This window comes from Cupressus sempervirens, chromosome 4, assembly GCF_028749045.1.
Source record: "Cupressus sempervirens isolate cs-2001-9-10 chromosome 4, ASM2874904v1, whole genome shotgun sequence".
Classification (NCBI taxonomy): domain Eukaryota; kingdom Viridiplantae; phylum Streptophyta; class Pinopsida; order Cupressales; family Cupressaceae; genus Cupressus; species Cupressus sempervirens.
Window position 1 is genome coordinate 358,342,680 of NC_143121.1, and position 18,474 is coordinate 358,361,153.

Here is an 18,474-nt window from a genome sequence, read left to right on the forward strand (position 1 = left end):
CTGAATTGGACTTAGGGAAAACAAAAATAGGGAATATGTATAGAACACACATGATACATAAGCATATCATACCTCGAAACAGAGCTAGAGATGTATCCCATTCACAGGGATGGGTAGAACTTCTCCTTCCATAGTAGCTAGCTGGTATGCATTGTGTTCCTTGCATTCTGAGACCATGAATGGGCTAGTCCAAATATTATCAAACTTATTATGATGGCCCAGTCTGCTTTTAAGGACATCCCATTGCAAAACTAGGTCTGCTCCCTTGAATACCCTAAGCTTGGACCTATTGTCAAACACCCTCTTGGTTTGCATTTTTTGGTGTTCCATTGTTGCAATGATTTACTCCTTTCTTCCTCAAGCTCCAACAACTTGGTGTAACTAAACTTTAGAGGATCATCCTCTTCAAAAAGCATTAGATTATCAGCCAACTCTAGAAGGGAATTATGCAGAAAAAGGTAGCTTGGCTTATTTTCCATATACCAAAACAAAAGGTGAATTTCTTAGAATCCTTTTGGGAGTGATTCTATCAAGCCACAAAGTTGACCTTAACTAGAATGCCAGTCCCACTTATTGTCTGTCAAGGTCCTCTTCAATATCCTCAGCAAATTTTTGTTAGTAGTCTTAACTAGACCATTACCCTAAGGATAATAATTTGATGAAGTGTTGAGATATACTCCATTCTTCAATGCCCATTAAGTTATTCTTGTGCTTATGAATGTCAAGGCATTGTTAGATATAATGGACTCATGAACTCAAAATTTGTAGATTAGACCATCATAGAAGTTCACATCAGAACTCTCATTGGCTTCTTTTAGAGCTATTTCCTTCATCCAACATGTGAAATAGTCTATGGCAGGGTGAACCCACAATAATGGGTTCCACTTTAATGGGATGAAGGAAGGGAAAAGAAATTGCAAAAAATGGAAGTTAGATTTTAAGTACGTTTGGGAGAACACTTAAAATATGTTCATAGCGAACATATTTTAAAAAGTGTTCACTACAAACACAATTAACAAATTTAAGGAATGTTCGCATGAACATTCTTAAGAATGTTCGCATGAACATTCTTAAGAATGTTCACATGAACATTCTTAAGAATGCTCACGCGAACATATTAATACCAAATTTTGGCATAAAAAATGTCATTTTTACCCCATCAACTTTCATTTTTACGGTGTTGAACAGTGGTTCGAGTGAATACGTGATATTGGTGAGCGCTCCCCATTGTTTTCCTTCAGATTCTCATCCTCGCATTATTCAAGTATGTTTATATATTATTATTTTAATATTTTTTACATTTCTAGTGTTTTCAAAGGATATTTTAATATTTTCAAAGCATATTTTAATGTTAATTTAATATTTTTATTGTTTATTTATGTTAAACTTAATTATATTAATTTAGAAAACAATAGAAAAAACATTAGAAAATTTATAATAATATAACATTAGAAAAAAATTACATTTAAATATTAGAAAAACATTAGAATATATATATATATATATATATATGTATGTATGTATGTATGTATGTATGTATGTATGTATGTATGTATGTATGTATGTATGTATGTATGTATGTATGTATGTATGTATAAAATTAAAAAGTTTAGAATATATTAGAAAAATATTAGAAAAAACATTAAATTTATTTTTTTTAAATGTTAGTATTGAAAATTAGAAAATATTAGAAAAATATTTGACATATTAAAAAATATTTTAAAATATTTTTTAAAATAGTGTAGAAAATAAAATTTAGAAAAATATTAGTTTTATTAATTAAACATTAGTTTAATTAGAAACAAATTTTTAGAAAAATATTAGTTTTATTTATAAAAACATTAGGAAAAACAAATTTAGAAAAATATTAATTAATTATTAGAAAAACATTAGAAAATAAATTACATTTTTAAATATTAGAAAATATATTTAAAAATATTAATTTAAAAAATATTAGAAAATAGTGAGAAAATATTAGACAAAACATCAAAAAAATTAGAAACATATTTTCAATATTCACATAAATTTATTAATGTTTATGTACATGTTATTGATCTTTTAATATCTTAATCTTTTATGTTTACATATATGTTTTATTCATGTTTTTGTATACATGTTATTTATCTTAATACCTTAAATAGATGCCTTAAATTCATCTTAATCTAAACCATGTAATTAACTATATTTAATGACATACATCTTAAGGGGAGATCCTAAATTATACATAAGAATGCAGATTAAATGTATATATTTTATTTCATAGATATATGTATATATGTTCATGTTAAATGTAGACATGTATGTATGTTTTCAATATTCATGTTTATGTATATGTTAAATTCATCTTAATGCCTTAATCTAAGTGTAATTAAATGACATGTCTTAAGGGTCTAGATCCTAAGTTATACTTAAGAATGTAGATTAAAATGTTTTTATTTTGAACATAGATGGTTGTATATTTGTTCATGTTAAAAGTAGACATGTATGCTTTCAACATTCACAATTTTATATGTATATGTTATTGATCTTAATGTCTTTATCTAAGTGTAATTAACTATATTTAATGACATGTCTTAAGGGGAGATCCTAAATTATACATAACAATGTAGATTAATGTATATTTTATTTCATAAATGTACATGTAAATATGTTCATGTTAAATGTAGACACATGTATGTTTTCAATATTCATGTTTATGTATATGCTATTATTTTTAATGCCTTAATCTAAGTATATAATTAACAATATTCAATGACATGTCTTAAGGGGAGATCCTAAATTATACATATATAAGAATGTAGATTAATGCATAGGTAAGAATATAACATACATGTACATAAGAACGTATAAAGAGTATGACCTATTTAGAATACATGTTACAACATTTAATTAATAAAATTTAATTATAAGAACATAACTTGATTACATACAAACATAAAGAATGTACATCATATAAGAACATAAAGATTATATACATAAATACATAACAACATTAACAATCATAAGAAAACATAAACAATGTTTGCACATAACCCCCAAAACTAACTATAACTAGGCTAAAAGATAACACTAACCATAACCCTAACCCTAACTCAAACTCTTTAACCCTAACTTGAAAACTCTAACCCCTATTTCCAATGCTAACCCTAATTTCAAACTCCTACATATATTTACACTTTCTTAAGACCAATTATATATACATCCACACTAGTAGCTTGTAAACAAAGAGAGGTACCTAGATCTACTTCTATTAAATATGTTAACAAAGAGAAGGAAGATATTAAATAGAAGAAGTTCATGCAAGGTTCACAACATTGTTTATCCATTTTAATTGTTTTGCATCTACCTAACTTCGTCATCACCATCATACCCATGGCTCTGAATGATCTAATTGTAAAGTTACCAATGTTATGTTGCCCTTAGAAAAATAATAGTCAAAATTGAGTATGCACATGAGTTATATTTGATATACCTGATCATTCACCAAAGACCATAATTCACAATTCCTTACTGTAAGTTTCTTCAATCCTCAACTAGATTCAATAAACATTCTAAATGATACCAAATGAGAGAGCTATAGAAATGTTTTGAATTACACTTCTTAAAAATTATAAAAACATATTACTTAAATAGAATAAGATGAACCTTTTATATTTCTTATACAATTAGTAATCAAACTAGACAAAATAGGAAAACTATATATATTTTAGAATTTAAGTACTCCAAATGTTTGATCTAGGCCCCATAAAATAAGATCTAATATCCTTAGATCATTCTTATTTTATATATATTTTAAATGATGGACTATGGACCAATGTGTTCAAATTAATAATTAATTACATGTTTAGACTAAAGTTAGAAGGATGACCAAATTCAAGCTATGAAAATTACAAACATAAATAATCCCCAAATATTTTGGGAGTGTATAATTTCTCCTAGTTAGTAATAAATAACCTCTTCTTGAATCTTTAACTCCTAGCCAAAGGAATATCCTTTTTATTCCCTCAAGCTTGTTGAACCACATGTCAAGTATATGTAAGAGATACATGATATAGATAGCTAGATAATTTTAATTAACCTCGTGAGTATTTTGAGTTACTTGCATTACTAAGAAGATACCATTTCTAGGCTTAGATAAGGCTCTAGAGTCTAGAAAAAATAAAATTTTCCACTTTACCAATAAAAAAGGGCATACCTAGAGATAAGAAGGAGTCCAAGATTGGAAATGTGGCTATGTGAGGTCCTAAAATGTTAGCATCCATTATTAGAGGCTCTAATAACTATTAGACCCCATTTTGGTGATTTCGAAGTGTGGATGTCTTTAATGTGTGTTTCTTGAATATATCTTTCGATTTCACTCCCTTCTTTTTATAACAATACCAAGACTTGGCTGACTAGGTCTACATTTAGGTAATATTTGAGCCCAATGTGAGGTATCTTCTTCCCAATCTTTATGTTCTATCATGCTGACAATGTTGAATCCATAATTTATATAAAAGGGGTTTTCCTCCTTTCACTTTCAATAACATGAAATCAATAGATCAATAAATTTAAATCTTCGATGAATTTTTTAGGTTTTTGTGTAATTGAAGACTTTTACTCAACATTTGAAGGAAAATACCCAATTAAAGAACTCTAAGTCTTTATTTTTAAAGATCCATTCAAAATATGGAAATATTCTACATCTGATGTACATTTTTCTTTATACATGATTACCAATTAGAATAATTCTCAAGAAATAAAGAAGATCCAAATTTATCCATTCTTCTTATCTCTTCTTTTCCATTACCAATAATTCTTATTACTAAGAAGATACCATTTCTAGGCTCAAATCATGAAATTACTAAGAAACTGTCTATACCAAATTTCTAGGTTGAAATCATGAGATTTTTTCTAGGACTAGGTTGACTAGACGTGATCCATCTCAAGGTAAGTTTACTCAAGATTCTATCTCACCTCTTGTGCCTACTTTTATACATTAGATGTAATATCATACCTTGCTATTTTCCAATTTCCTTTTTAGTATCACAAAATACATTAATAATTTTACATATCATAAGCACATATTTATCTTGAAAGGAATACATCCTTGACTCCCCCATGATCCTTTAATCTATATCTTGAACTAGAACATGCCTCTATTCATTTTGGGTTGTGATAATTCACTTTTGGTTCGAGGATGAGCCTCAAATTGAGGTTTTTATGTTTTTATCATACCTAAAATTTGGTGAGTGATCATCACCATTTCATACTTCTCAAAAATTCTTATTTTTTATCATTTTCATCCTCAAATAATTAATATTTCCACAAAATCAGCCAACGGTATTTAAGCATCAAATATACCCCTTGGTACATGACTTAGATGGATGATGACACTATTGCACAAGTGCAATACCATCGATTGTCACAAAATTCGCAAGTAGGATAACCAACCTTTGTGACACCACACATGATGTCTCAATAGAATGAAAGTAGATTATCATGAAATCGAGAAATATTTTGAATTGTTCAAACTTTTAATCACATATTAACAAGTTTTGATGAACCACTCACTAGCTACTTTGAATCTTTATTAAAAATGACAAGTCTTAAAAATAATTTTTTTGCATTCAATTACTTTGAACCCTAATCTAACTCATGTTGAACCATTTAAGTCATTTACTTAGGTACTAATCTTTAATTCCTAAAGTTTTGAAAACCCAAGAACTCCCTAAATAACTCTAACTCTAACTCTAACTCTCATGTATGTATGTGTGATCATATTTAAATTTTATTAGATATGTACATGTTACAGATTATCCAGATATGTGATGTACATTCAATTACATGTATAATTTTTAATTTTTAAATTAAAAATTACATACTAAACTTAGCTCTTGATAGATTTGTACAGATATGACTTCACATGATCAGCTTGTTGTAGCTCTTGGTGAAGCTCCTATTACGGCTCCTATTGTAGCTCATGTTGTGCCTCGTATTGTAGCTCCTATTGCAGCACCTGATGCGGTTCTTATTGTGATACCTAATGTAGTTCCTATTCTAGCTCCTTGTGTAACTCTTCATGTTGCTCATGGTGGGGCTCATGATGCAGTTTGTGGTGTACCTTGTCTTAGGGCTCATTGTGCGGCTCATGTTGTGGCTCCTAGTGCAGCTCCTGGTGTGGCTCCAAGTGGTGTAGGTCCTAGCATGGCTCCTAGTGTGGCTCCTATTGGAGGTCAGGATGCACCTGCAACTCCTACTGGAGGCCTACTACACCACCTCCACACATCAATATTGATGCATTATTTGCATTTTTAGAGCAGGAGGTTGCTAGACTACAGTAGTCTATATTTTCCTTTGATGATGGTGTTTATAGAGACATATGTGCTACTATATGTAGGAGTTTATAGGATTTGAATACTAGATTTAGAGCTCACCATTTATTTACTCCTAACATATTAGCTTCCATATCTAGGGAGCTTAGGGCTAAGATTTCAGGAGATGCATCTTTTGATGACATCAAGAGGGTGGCTCCCAAAGACATCATCAAAAGAGATCTCTTTCCATCATATAAGGGAGCAACACGAGGTAGGGTCAGAGGTTACCAAGTCACGTGATGCACAAAACCTATTATTTTTAGCATGATCTATCCTCATTTTTTAGCTGCACATGGTCGTTATCCTAATAACGACCAAATACATCTTTATTTTGCACAGGAGTTGTACACTGAGTTCTGCATGGGGCTCAACGTCAACTACTTGGACATTCTAGACTATTGTGGATAGGGGCGTGGTTAGATTACAAATCATGATCAGTATCATAGTGCACAATGTCTACCACCTCCAAATGTTAGACAGTTTGTTGGACAGAGACTGCCTCCAATGACTCCAGCACCGACGCCTATTACAGATACAGTTGTCATTGCTTCCCAAAGGGGAGCAATTGACACTACTGGACACATTGCATCTGCGATCGCTAGTATCACATCTGATTCTCTTGGCCGTTATATTCATAGTCGATGTCCTCATCCACCTGGTCAACCATCTTTAGAGGCATCTAGTAGCACTTCAGGCACCTCCTTTGATGATGCATATAAATTTGTTGGGCTACCACTACTAGGTGATGTTCATGCTCTTTCAAGACATCAAACACACATGGATTTAGCACTATATTTTTTGGAGGATCTATTGCAGATTATTAGTTATATTTTTGATACGTAGGGGATTCCAATTCACTTAGTGATGGATTCCATTAGACAGCATTAGAGCCCTATAGTTCCACGGACACAGGCTACCACATCAGTGACAGATGATACACCTTTGCGTAGCTCACAACATTTGGCACCAGGCTCACGACACTCTATAGATGACTTGGGCATATGAGTTGGAGATGTCAAGATCACAGCTGAGGGTCTTGATGATTTTGGTGAGCAGTTACGAGGCCTGTCTGAGATTGATACTAGTTTGAGCATGGTTATTTCATTGTACATGGAGATGTTATTCTGACCTGACAGCAATGATTCTACACCATTACCTAGCCAGTTACACAGCCCACTTCACTCATCATTACTAGCAGCTGGACATGGTGCTGAGGGTGGTTCATTATGTGTTGGAGTTTCAAGAGGTGCACTGATAGATGATACGATGGAGTCCACTAATCATCCTCCGCCTTTGGAGACCTAGGTACATATATACATAATTTTTAAATTTAAATATACATGAAATTAAAAAATATGAGTTTATTTAAAAATTCAATTCAAAGACATTTAATTTAATCTTTAACTATAATAAATCATGCAAGCATAGGTCGTTGCTCGCACATGGTTACATCTAGTGTTGGTTCAAGGCATCATGTACATGAGAGAGATGATTCTATGGAGGCACCTGGTAGTGCTCAAGTACAACTTTTAAATAGTTTGTTTAAAGTTATTTATGTTTCAAACTATATATATATATATATATGCACTCGTATTTAATTTGAATGTACACACATGTATATATATGTTTAGATAGAACTCATAGATATATATATATATATATATATATATATATATATATATATATATATATATATATATATATATATATATATATATATATATATATATATATATATATATATATATGTAGGGCTCAGTTGACGCGCCTCGATGAGAGGATGTACAAGAGACTCGATCAAAGGGTCATTTTGTTCATATGCATCTTGAGGGATCCCTCTAGTAGTAGTAGATCTTTATATATTTTTTGATGCATTTATATATTGGAGACAGTTTACATATACATATATGTGTATTTTGGTACCTTGACATGACACATGTATACATATATGTTTTACTATTTATTTGATTATTTAGTACTTCAATAGTTAGATGGTCACATGTATGTATGACTTTTTATATTTTGCTATGTTCATGTATTTATTCGAGATTTGTAGTTTGCATATGTATGCATTTCAATTGTAGAGATATATTAGATGTAGATGTTTATTCTTGAGACGTGAATATGTGTATGTGTATTTTTTTTGTATTATAGCTATACAATGTTCATGTTCTTGAGACGTGTACATGTGTATATATACATGTGTTATTTTTTTTTTTGTATTATACTAGGACATTCTTCATGAATTAGATTATAGCTTTTAGATTTTATTGTCATCATTATAAAATAATCAAATTAGTTTCTCTAAATACCTACTTCAATAGTTAAATAGTCAAAGAAGTTCCAAATTGATCTCTATGAACCTAATTAAAAATTTGAAAAATAATAATAATTTATAGGGTGATTGAATTGAATTAATATAGGTGCTTAAAACTACTAAATTAACCCAAATGATTTAGATTATAAATTTAAAACATTATATTTATTTGTAATCATTATATAAAATAAACAATTAGTAGGACTAAAGATACATAAATTTGGTAAATCAATTAGTAGGAATAAAGATACAAATTTGTTGAATCAATTAGTAGGAAGTTAGAAAGATACATATTTCTTAAATTATCAATTACTAAGCCACTAAAGATAAATATTAGTTTTATGTGGATAAAAATATGTTAATTAGGTAAGCCAATACATTATTTTAGAAAATTTTTACAAAATATAATATTTAAAAATATATTAATTCAAACTCATTTAAACTAAGAGTATGATTGTAGATGTAATAAACTAACATTAAAATATATAATTTTTTAAATAAACTAATTATCTAACTATGAACTTATTAATCTTACAATTTTAAAAACACATTTAATTCACTTATGAAATTCAATAGTTTAAAAAAAAAAGTTGATAAATGAATTTTAAAAATAATATTAAATTATCTTTGATATATACATATCTATCTTTAATTATTTTGTAAGTTTGAACTAACTTATATTGCCTATTTATATCAAGTTGTTAAATTATTAAATTCATCCATTGTACATATAATTTATTATTACATTATATAGGTTTTTAATAAACTAATGATAATTAAGAACTTATGATCGTATAGTTAAAAATACATTTAATTCAAGATGAAATTCAATAGTTTGAAAAGAAGTTGATATTTAAGAATTCTAACATATTAAATTATCTTTGATACATGTATCTATAGATAATGATTGTGTAAGTTTGAACTAACTTAGCCTATTTATATATCAAGTTGTTAAATTATTAATTCATCCATGGTACAATTAATATTATTAATTCATATAGTTTTTTAAAAAACTAATGATAACTAATCTAGTATAATTTTACAATTAAAAACACATTTAATTCAAAATGAAATTAAATAGTTTGAAAAGATGTTGATATTTAAGAATTCTAACATATTAAATTATCTTTGATACATATCTATCTAATGATTTTGTAAGTTCAAACTAACTTGTATTGCCTAATTATATCAAGTTGTTAAATTATTAAATTTATCCATGGTACAATTAATATTATTAATTTATATAGTTTTTAATAAAAGTTAATGATAACTAAGAGTATGATCGTACAATTCAAGATGAAATTCAATAGTTTGAAAATAAGTTGATATTCAAATTATTATAAAATAAATCTCAAATGTCAATTCAACCATGATGTACACTTATAACATGTAATATCTTCTCATGATCTTCACTGTCTAGTCTCCACTTGCGATGTGCATGCTTAAGTCTGTAGTACATCACAATAAATAATAACTAACACTTTCATGATTTCTAGGCTCAGCAATCACTACAAAGACATCTCTTACATAACAAGTATACATGTGTATGTGTACAGTACATATACAAGACAGTTCAAATTGATAATTAAACAACACTTGTTGAGATTAATTTTTATGATACTTACCCACTTTTACCAATCCAAAGATATGATTATAATCATCAGAAATCAATGGAATATCATCAAAATTCTCATCATCTTTATCAAATGTATCACTAACATCAAGTGGTACTAAAATCCATGCACGTGTATATCCATGTGCTTGATTGATGCATTCTTCATAATCTTCATCAATGCAACTGTCACAAAAACATGAATATTCTTTTGTCTTCAATGTCCAATTGCAATTATCTGTACTCGTGACTGAATGTAAGGAACATGTCTTTTCTATCCTCTTGCAACCATGCATATTTTTTCTATTAACACCTGAAAGTTCATTAAATTGAAAATATGGACAAATTAAATTTAAACTTCAATGAATTGAAAAATAAAACTTAACAATAAAATTTTATAACTTAATTGCATAAAAATTAAACAAATGTACACATCCATACTTGTTATCTCCCAAAAGACTCTATATGGTACCTATCGACTCATTGTTGATGATGTACCGACCTCATCTAATGCAAAATGTGTCTTATACCATTCAAAAACATCATGTGTATCATTTACAAAATCTCCCTAATAATTCATTTGATACTTTCACAGAGCACGCTTGATGCAAGCTCTAGCACCATCATGTTCACCTTTTCCATGGCCACTCTCAAAAAAATTCCATATGTGTTTTATATTCTTATTGCGATGATATCTACATAATCCATAAAATGGTCTACATGATTTGAACTGTGTGGTATATCCATTAGACCAAACATAATGTTTATCAACATTTATGTTTCTTTCTTTCAAATAAGAAAAAAAGATATTGAAGCAATGTTCAACATAGTGAATGTTATGTTCTTTATCATCACTTATATAAAAATGATATTTCTTTTTAATTACTCGTACTTGAACTATACTTTGAACACCATCCAAATCTAACTGTGCATGTCTATAAAAAACATGTACCATAATAGTAACCTACTTAGAAAAGTAATAATCTAAATTGCTTTTTGATGAACAAAGGAATAGTTCTCTGCAAAATCAGCAATTGATACAATCGTTCCAAATGGGAAATTATCTTTCAAAGTTTGAAACTATTGTGCTTGCTACTTTGCAAAAAATGTGTAATGAATATAAGGTTGAATCAAATTCTTAAATCTGTCCATAAATGTTAGAACAGGTAACTCCTCTTCAACATATTCCAACCTTTTTGTCTCTTTCCCCAACTTTGTTTCATTCTTGACATACTTGTAACTTTTGCAATTCAATTTTTTTGTTGCATTGATATTTTTAATTTTCAAAGGAAATAGAGCCAATTCACCACATGTTTCACATAATCCTTTGATGCAATTTATTTGACCAATTGGATCATCTATTTTGTCACATAGAATGGATGATATAAACTCACATCTCCTACTAGGAGGAGAAGCATGAACACCATATGTGTCTTGTAAAAACTTTCAAAATACTTGATAGTGGAGATCAAACTCAATATGATGATGACAACATGTTTCAAACACTTTTTTTGACCTCACAAAGTATGGCTTCAACTTTTCAAACAACGTTTGCCCAACTTTTACATTAGGATGTTCACTACAAAATGACACATATAACTCATGTTGTGTTGTGTCCAACCAATGTTTTGTATGATGTTCATATTGACCAGATGCAATCCTATGCCTGATAATGTCTCTACTATTTGATGAAGGACAAGTGTTATCAATCTAAAATGATATGACTATATTTTTTAATGACTTTTCAATCCTGTCAGAATGAGGTGCTCTACACATGATTGCCCAATTACACTCCATAGTACTATCATCCACAATTAATCTTCTCTTAACATATTTTCTCATTGTTTTCCTACTAAAACCCATTTCAGATGAAATTGAAGATATTTGTCTATTTTGGGTCATATTCTTATTTACAACAGACATCAACATCACTTTTCTTGCCATGGACTTATCTTTAGTTTGAGAGTATTTTCTTATGTTTCTCAAACCTTGTTTAACATTTTCAATCAGATCAATTTGCATGCTAGAAAATCTTCTCTTCTTTGATGTTGTGTCTACACCTAACAATTTCAATGCCTCTTGCAACTTCTTTTGTGTAAGAAAAAGTGAAAGTAACTGAGTTTGTTCAAGTGTTTCAGTGTTATCACATTGAGTAATAATTTCTCTTATCTTCTTATTCATTGACCTTTTCTTAGACAAACTTAATAGTTGAACAGTAGCTGCAAATCTTCTCAATTTATCCACATCCATTTTAAGTAAATGATCTAAATTTTTTGAGAAATAGCATTCTTTATAGATTGGGCAATATTTAGGAGTTAATACATACCAGTTCCTACACCTGATCCTAACCCTTTTTTGACTTATGTTCCTAGAATTTCTATAGGGAGTGATCTTGAGCCTTCTCCAACATTCATTGTTTGAGATTCTGCAATGAAAGATTTTGACCAATCTCCAACTTCTATTAGTCAAACCTCTATAGGAAGCAATCTTGAACCTTCTTCAACATTCATTGTTTGAGATTCCATAGAGAATGTTCTTGATCTCTATCCCATATCCACTTCTTCTACTTCTATTAGCTAACTTCCCATATAACCCTTTTCCTCTAACAAGTTTGGTTACTTGAATGTCCACATCATACTTCATGACCTTAGTTATCCAACCAACTCTTTTCTCATTGAGGTCCTTGCTTAATAAGAACTCTTTCACAGTAGGATGGGCCACCATAAGATGAATCATATTATTAGATACCAAATGTCTTAAACTTCTTTAAGCTTTTCACCATCACAAGCACATGCCTCTCAATGAAGCTGTATCTATACTCATAATCTTCTAAGCCTTTACTAAAGAAAGCAACATATTGTTCTATATCTTGATCATTTTGCTGAACCAATATTGCAAAAAATTTATCCACACTACCATATGCATACAAGGTGAAATATTTTGAAAAGTTAGGATTTACTAAAGTAGGAGCAGCAAACAATGCTTCCTTTATCACCTTGAAACTATGCTTGGCTTCTTTTGACCAGCTGAAAAATGGTATTCTTCTTAAGCATTGAGGTCAATGGCTTCAATAAGTTAGAAATACATGGAATAAAGTGTCTAACAAAGTTGATTTTCCCAATGAAACTTTGTAATCTCTTCTTATGATGTGGAAAAGGCAATTCTAGGATGGCTACAACCCTCTCTGGATCAATTGTGATGCCTTGCTTGGATAAAAAATATCCCAATAGCTTCCCTTCATGGACAACAAACACACTTTTTTGGATTGAGAGATATGCCAAACTCTCTACACCTTTCTAGGATTTTCTTGAGATGTTCAATGTGATCTTCAGCATGCTTGGAGAAAACTGTGATATCATCCAGATATATTAGCACAAATTTATATATCAAATTATTGAAAGCCATCTCCATGGCCTTTTGGAAAGTTTCCACTACACTAGACAAGCCAAAAGGAATCCTTTTATAAGCTATAGTACCCCACTTGGTGGTGAATGCAGTCTTGAACTGGTCTTCCTTTTTTACTAGAACCTCATTACAACTAGAATATCCATTGAGGAGTGAAAACCTTTCTAAACTTGAAACATATTGGAGCATATAATCCATAGGTGGTAAATGATGGTGGTCTTTCAATGACACCCTATTTGGGTCTCTAAAGTCAACACACAACCTTAGCTCTCCATTCTTTTTTGGGCAGGGACTAGATTTGATACCCAACTAGTGTATTTGATAGGAAATATCATTCCACTCTCAATGAGCTTGAAAACATGCTTTTGCATTAAGGGTTCTAGTTTTGGCTTAAAAGGCCTTTGTTTTTTCCTTATGGGTTGGAATTGGGTTCAACTCAATTGTATGTTGGGTAAGGTGTGGATCAAACCCTTTAATATCAGCATATCCCCAAGAAAAAATATCATTATAAGAGTTGGACTTAAGACTACCTTGCTTCAGCAAGAATTGCTTTGCTAAAATTTAACTTCTTTCCCTCTACAGTCTCAAGATCTTCATAATGATCCTGTTAATCTTATTCTTCTTGACTTGGTCATTAGTGTTAAAGATAGATTCTAGAGTGACCAACCCCTTGGGTAGTTTACTAGAGCTTAGTTGTATAACTTGATCACCATATTGTTCCTACACCTTTCGTTGGTTAAATGTTGAATGCGGGTCTTCCTCAAGTAGGAAGTTTAGGATTTGTTCATCACTATCAAAGACTTGTTAATTGAGATCATTTTCAAGTATGGAGGGCCTAGCCATAACTTTGATATGTTTTTGTACATCTTCTTTACCAATGTTATCAACTATATCAAATTGTGCCCCTACAATAGCTAACCTATCAACATGCTAATTTAATTTCCTAGGGATAGAAACTATGTTAAAAGCATCAAAGCCTTCAATTAGGTCCCAAACTCTTTGTTTATAGCCTTTAGCTTATCATTTTTTGTCATGTGCAATCCTCTCACTTGGTTGACAACTAACTCACTATTCCCATATACCTTTATGCATTTGACAGTTCTCATCTTGGCCCATTCAAATCCTTCAATTAGCCCCTCATATTCGCCTGTGTTGTTCGTGGATGTAAAATTGAACCGAAAAGTTGCATAGTATTTATCTTCATTAGGTGAGACCAGCATTACTCCCCCACCCAAACCATTCTTTCTTCTAGAGCCATCAAAATATAACTCCCATAATTCATTTTGTTTCTCATTAAGACTAGTAGTACCCTTGACAAGGTTTGGCATTACCAACCCAACTTCTTAGAAGATATAATTCCCTAGACTTGTAATATCTTCAATGCTAATGTCATTGGTCTCATTTCTTGAGGAGTTTTTTTGTCACCCACTCATCTAGTAAAACATCAGGGATATCATCAACTTGAGTACTTGCATCTTGGGTGACAAGATCTTCCTTTTGATCGAGTGCAATATAATTAGTATTGGTCACACAGGGTGTGTAAGGTTCAATATGGTCATTGGCAAGTAACTCGAACCTTATTGTTACTTTCATTCCATATCTGGTCCTAAATAGCATATGAGACCAATTTGCTAAAAGATAGCCTCCTATCTTGGTTGTGAATTCTCTTAACAAGAAAAGGGCTAAATATGGGGGCAAATCTATCACAAAGATATCTTGGGGAATAGAAAAAGTAGGACCTACATGGAGTGTTAGGCTTGTGTTCTTTATGATACCTAAGGTGTTAACACATGAACCATCCAATTGGACCACACCCTTTTCTAAGGGTTCATATTTTAAACCTAGCTGGTCTACTATCTTCTTGGGCATGACAAAGCTTGTAGCCCCACTATCCACCATACAATTATGCACCAAATTGTTTCCTATAATCAATGAAATGTAAAATGGTGGAGGCTTAACACCCTTACCTTGGGTTTGACTTCTTTTCTGATTGTCATCTTGGGTATCACCTCCTTGATTTGTAAATATAGCTCTCGAAGGCTCATCTGCAACTTGGCTTGGAACATCTATTGCAAAAGCCTCCCTCAACAATCTAGCTTGTCCTAGAATAGCTACAGAATCCCACATAGACATGGTGATACTCATCCTTTTCATAGTCTCAACAATATTAAATGGAATAGTAGCATATACCTTTGCTTGGATTTTAGGCACAGTAGGGTGTACTGGCTATTGGGAATGTTCTTAAGTGGCAACAGTACCTCCTTTGTTGTTCTTTTCTTGCTTGAACTGAGTATGGTTCTTCAGTTGGTACATCTTTACTTTTCCCTACATCATTTCCTAGGGCTCTCTTCTTCGCTCTAGTGCAGACACCACTTGTGATATTATCTTTATTCACACTACAGTGTTCTTCCACTTGCTAATTCATGAATGTAGTATCTGTAGGAGGAACCTTTGGTTGCCTCTTGAAATCAACAACATATGTAGGTTGTGAGTGAGAAGCACTTTGAACCATAAAGGCTTGATTCATCATTCCATTGGAGCATGTAGCTTGATTATGTTGTTGATTACAAGGGTAATACCACTCATATTCCATTGCTAAGTTATTTTGAGTAGGGACCATATCTCTGGTAGCATTTGGAGGAGGAGGAGTATTCAAAGGACTTGGATTATAAGGCCTAAAAGATCTCCAATTATAGTTTTTCCTATTCAGTTGATATTGACTCTGAAACTACTACTAAACAAGTTGATTCAAAACTTGGTTCTAATATTGAGATGTTTGCTTAGCCTGGTAGCATCCTTTCTTGATATTCACCACCTTGTTTGTAAGGCTTTGCATGAGACTTTCCATTATTTTTTGGCTATCTCTTAGCTCTTGTATTTTTAATGAAGGACCTATAGTTGCTACTTCTTGGCTTGGAATAGCTAGTATTGAATTTAGAGGTGGTACAACTAGGCGTGTATTGGGCTAGATATCTAGATATATAGGCATTCGAGGCCTAGAAGCAATTTTACCTACTTGGACAAGACTATTCTCAACTCTTATGGCTATGTCATAACCTTGTGGTAATGAGTGACCTCTCATAGATTGTATCATGATAGAAATATCACTATTCAAGCTTCTTAAGTAATATAGAAATGCATTTTCTTCTGAAGGTCTTCCCTAAACTAGTATTCTGCTCCATGTTCTTTGGAATTTGCAATTAAAATCCATCATCTACTCATGAGGAGCCCTTTTGATGGTCATGAGTTTCTCAACTAAGGATAGAAAGTCTGACTTGTCCTCAAAGTGTTTTGTTAGGACATCTCCCAATGCATCCCATGAAGTGATTGAGCCCACATCAAGGCTTTGAAACCACTGCTAAACTTTCCCTTTGAATGAGGCTGCAAGCAACTTCATAACAATGTCCTCCTTAGTGACATGGTGCAAGTTGCATAGTGTAGCAACATCCTTGATATGCTCAAACACTATTCTCTAGCCTCCACCAATGAAGTCTAGTAAACTTTTCAGGGTAGCTAGGGGAATATCATGATGTTGAGCAAAGAGTAATGGAATCCCTTGGTTGAAAGGAACAAAAATGAATTGTCTTGCCATTGGTACTTGAATGATTCTTCTTCTTGGGACAATGACTTGCCTCACAACAACAACATGATCTGATGGTGGAGGGTTAGATCCGGAACTTCTTGTTTGAATGAGGGTATCCTAAATTCTTTCAATTATTCTATTTTTCCTCCTAGGTGGGGATAGTTCTCTATATTCAAAACTTGTAGAGTTGCTTCTTGTCTACACCTTTCTCAGAAATCATATGCACTTGTCTCTTTACACAATTAGAGTTGCTTGGTGTGCATATTCTACATGCCTCTGCACAAGTTGATTTATTGTTCTACATGCCAACAGTAGCAAGAAAATAATTGCAAAAAGGAAAAAAACACTTTTCTCTCATCCTACTGGCTATGCCAAAATTGTTATCTCTAAAAGTTGCACCTAGACTGGATTCTAACTTAGCCAACTTCAAGTAACATGGAAACACTCCTAGGTAGTGGGAAGCACCTAAGTTAGGAGTGAATTTCTAGGTTATAGGCTAGCTTCTCTTGATGTCTCACTAATTTACTTCTTCAAATAGGAAGATAAACTTGAAGAGGAAAGGGATAGAAGGATTTCTTGAAAATAAATATTGAAAAAGTAAAGGAGGTCATACACTGAATGGTAGGATGAAGGTATTGCTAGCCTGACTCAATGAAACACTTTTGGATAGCTAACAAGAACTCAATATTGAAAAGAATCATTTACATATAAATATTTCACAAGAAGGATGCAATTCAGACAAGATGTTAAAGGGAATGCTAACATTCGCGACGTCACAAACTTGAATGGAAACAAAGCATCTCGACTTGCAACCTATATGAATACCTCAAACCTTTCTTGCAACTAAAATTGAGACACAACCCATGGATTCAAAGATTAAATCTCAAAAAGCTAAATCAAATCAATTACTGAGGCAATAAGGAGAAACAACAAGGGTTCTACAATTGTTCCTTTATTCATATTGCAAAGGGTCATTGAACAACATTCACCTAGATTGACTTTAAAAGTAAAGTGATGTGATGAGAGAAGCATGAAGGACTCCTAAGAGATCTCAACAATGTTATCTTGCATAAGACTTCAAAAATGCCAACCCTTTCTCCACATCTTGGGAATCCTTAAATAGATCAAGATTGTAACAAGCTTCTTGTGGAAACCAAAGGTCAAATCTACAACCACTCCATTGGCATAACATTAACCTTTA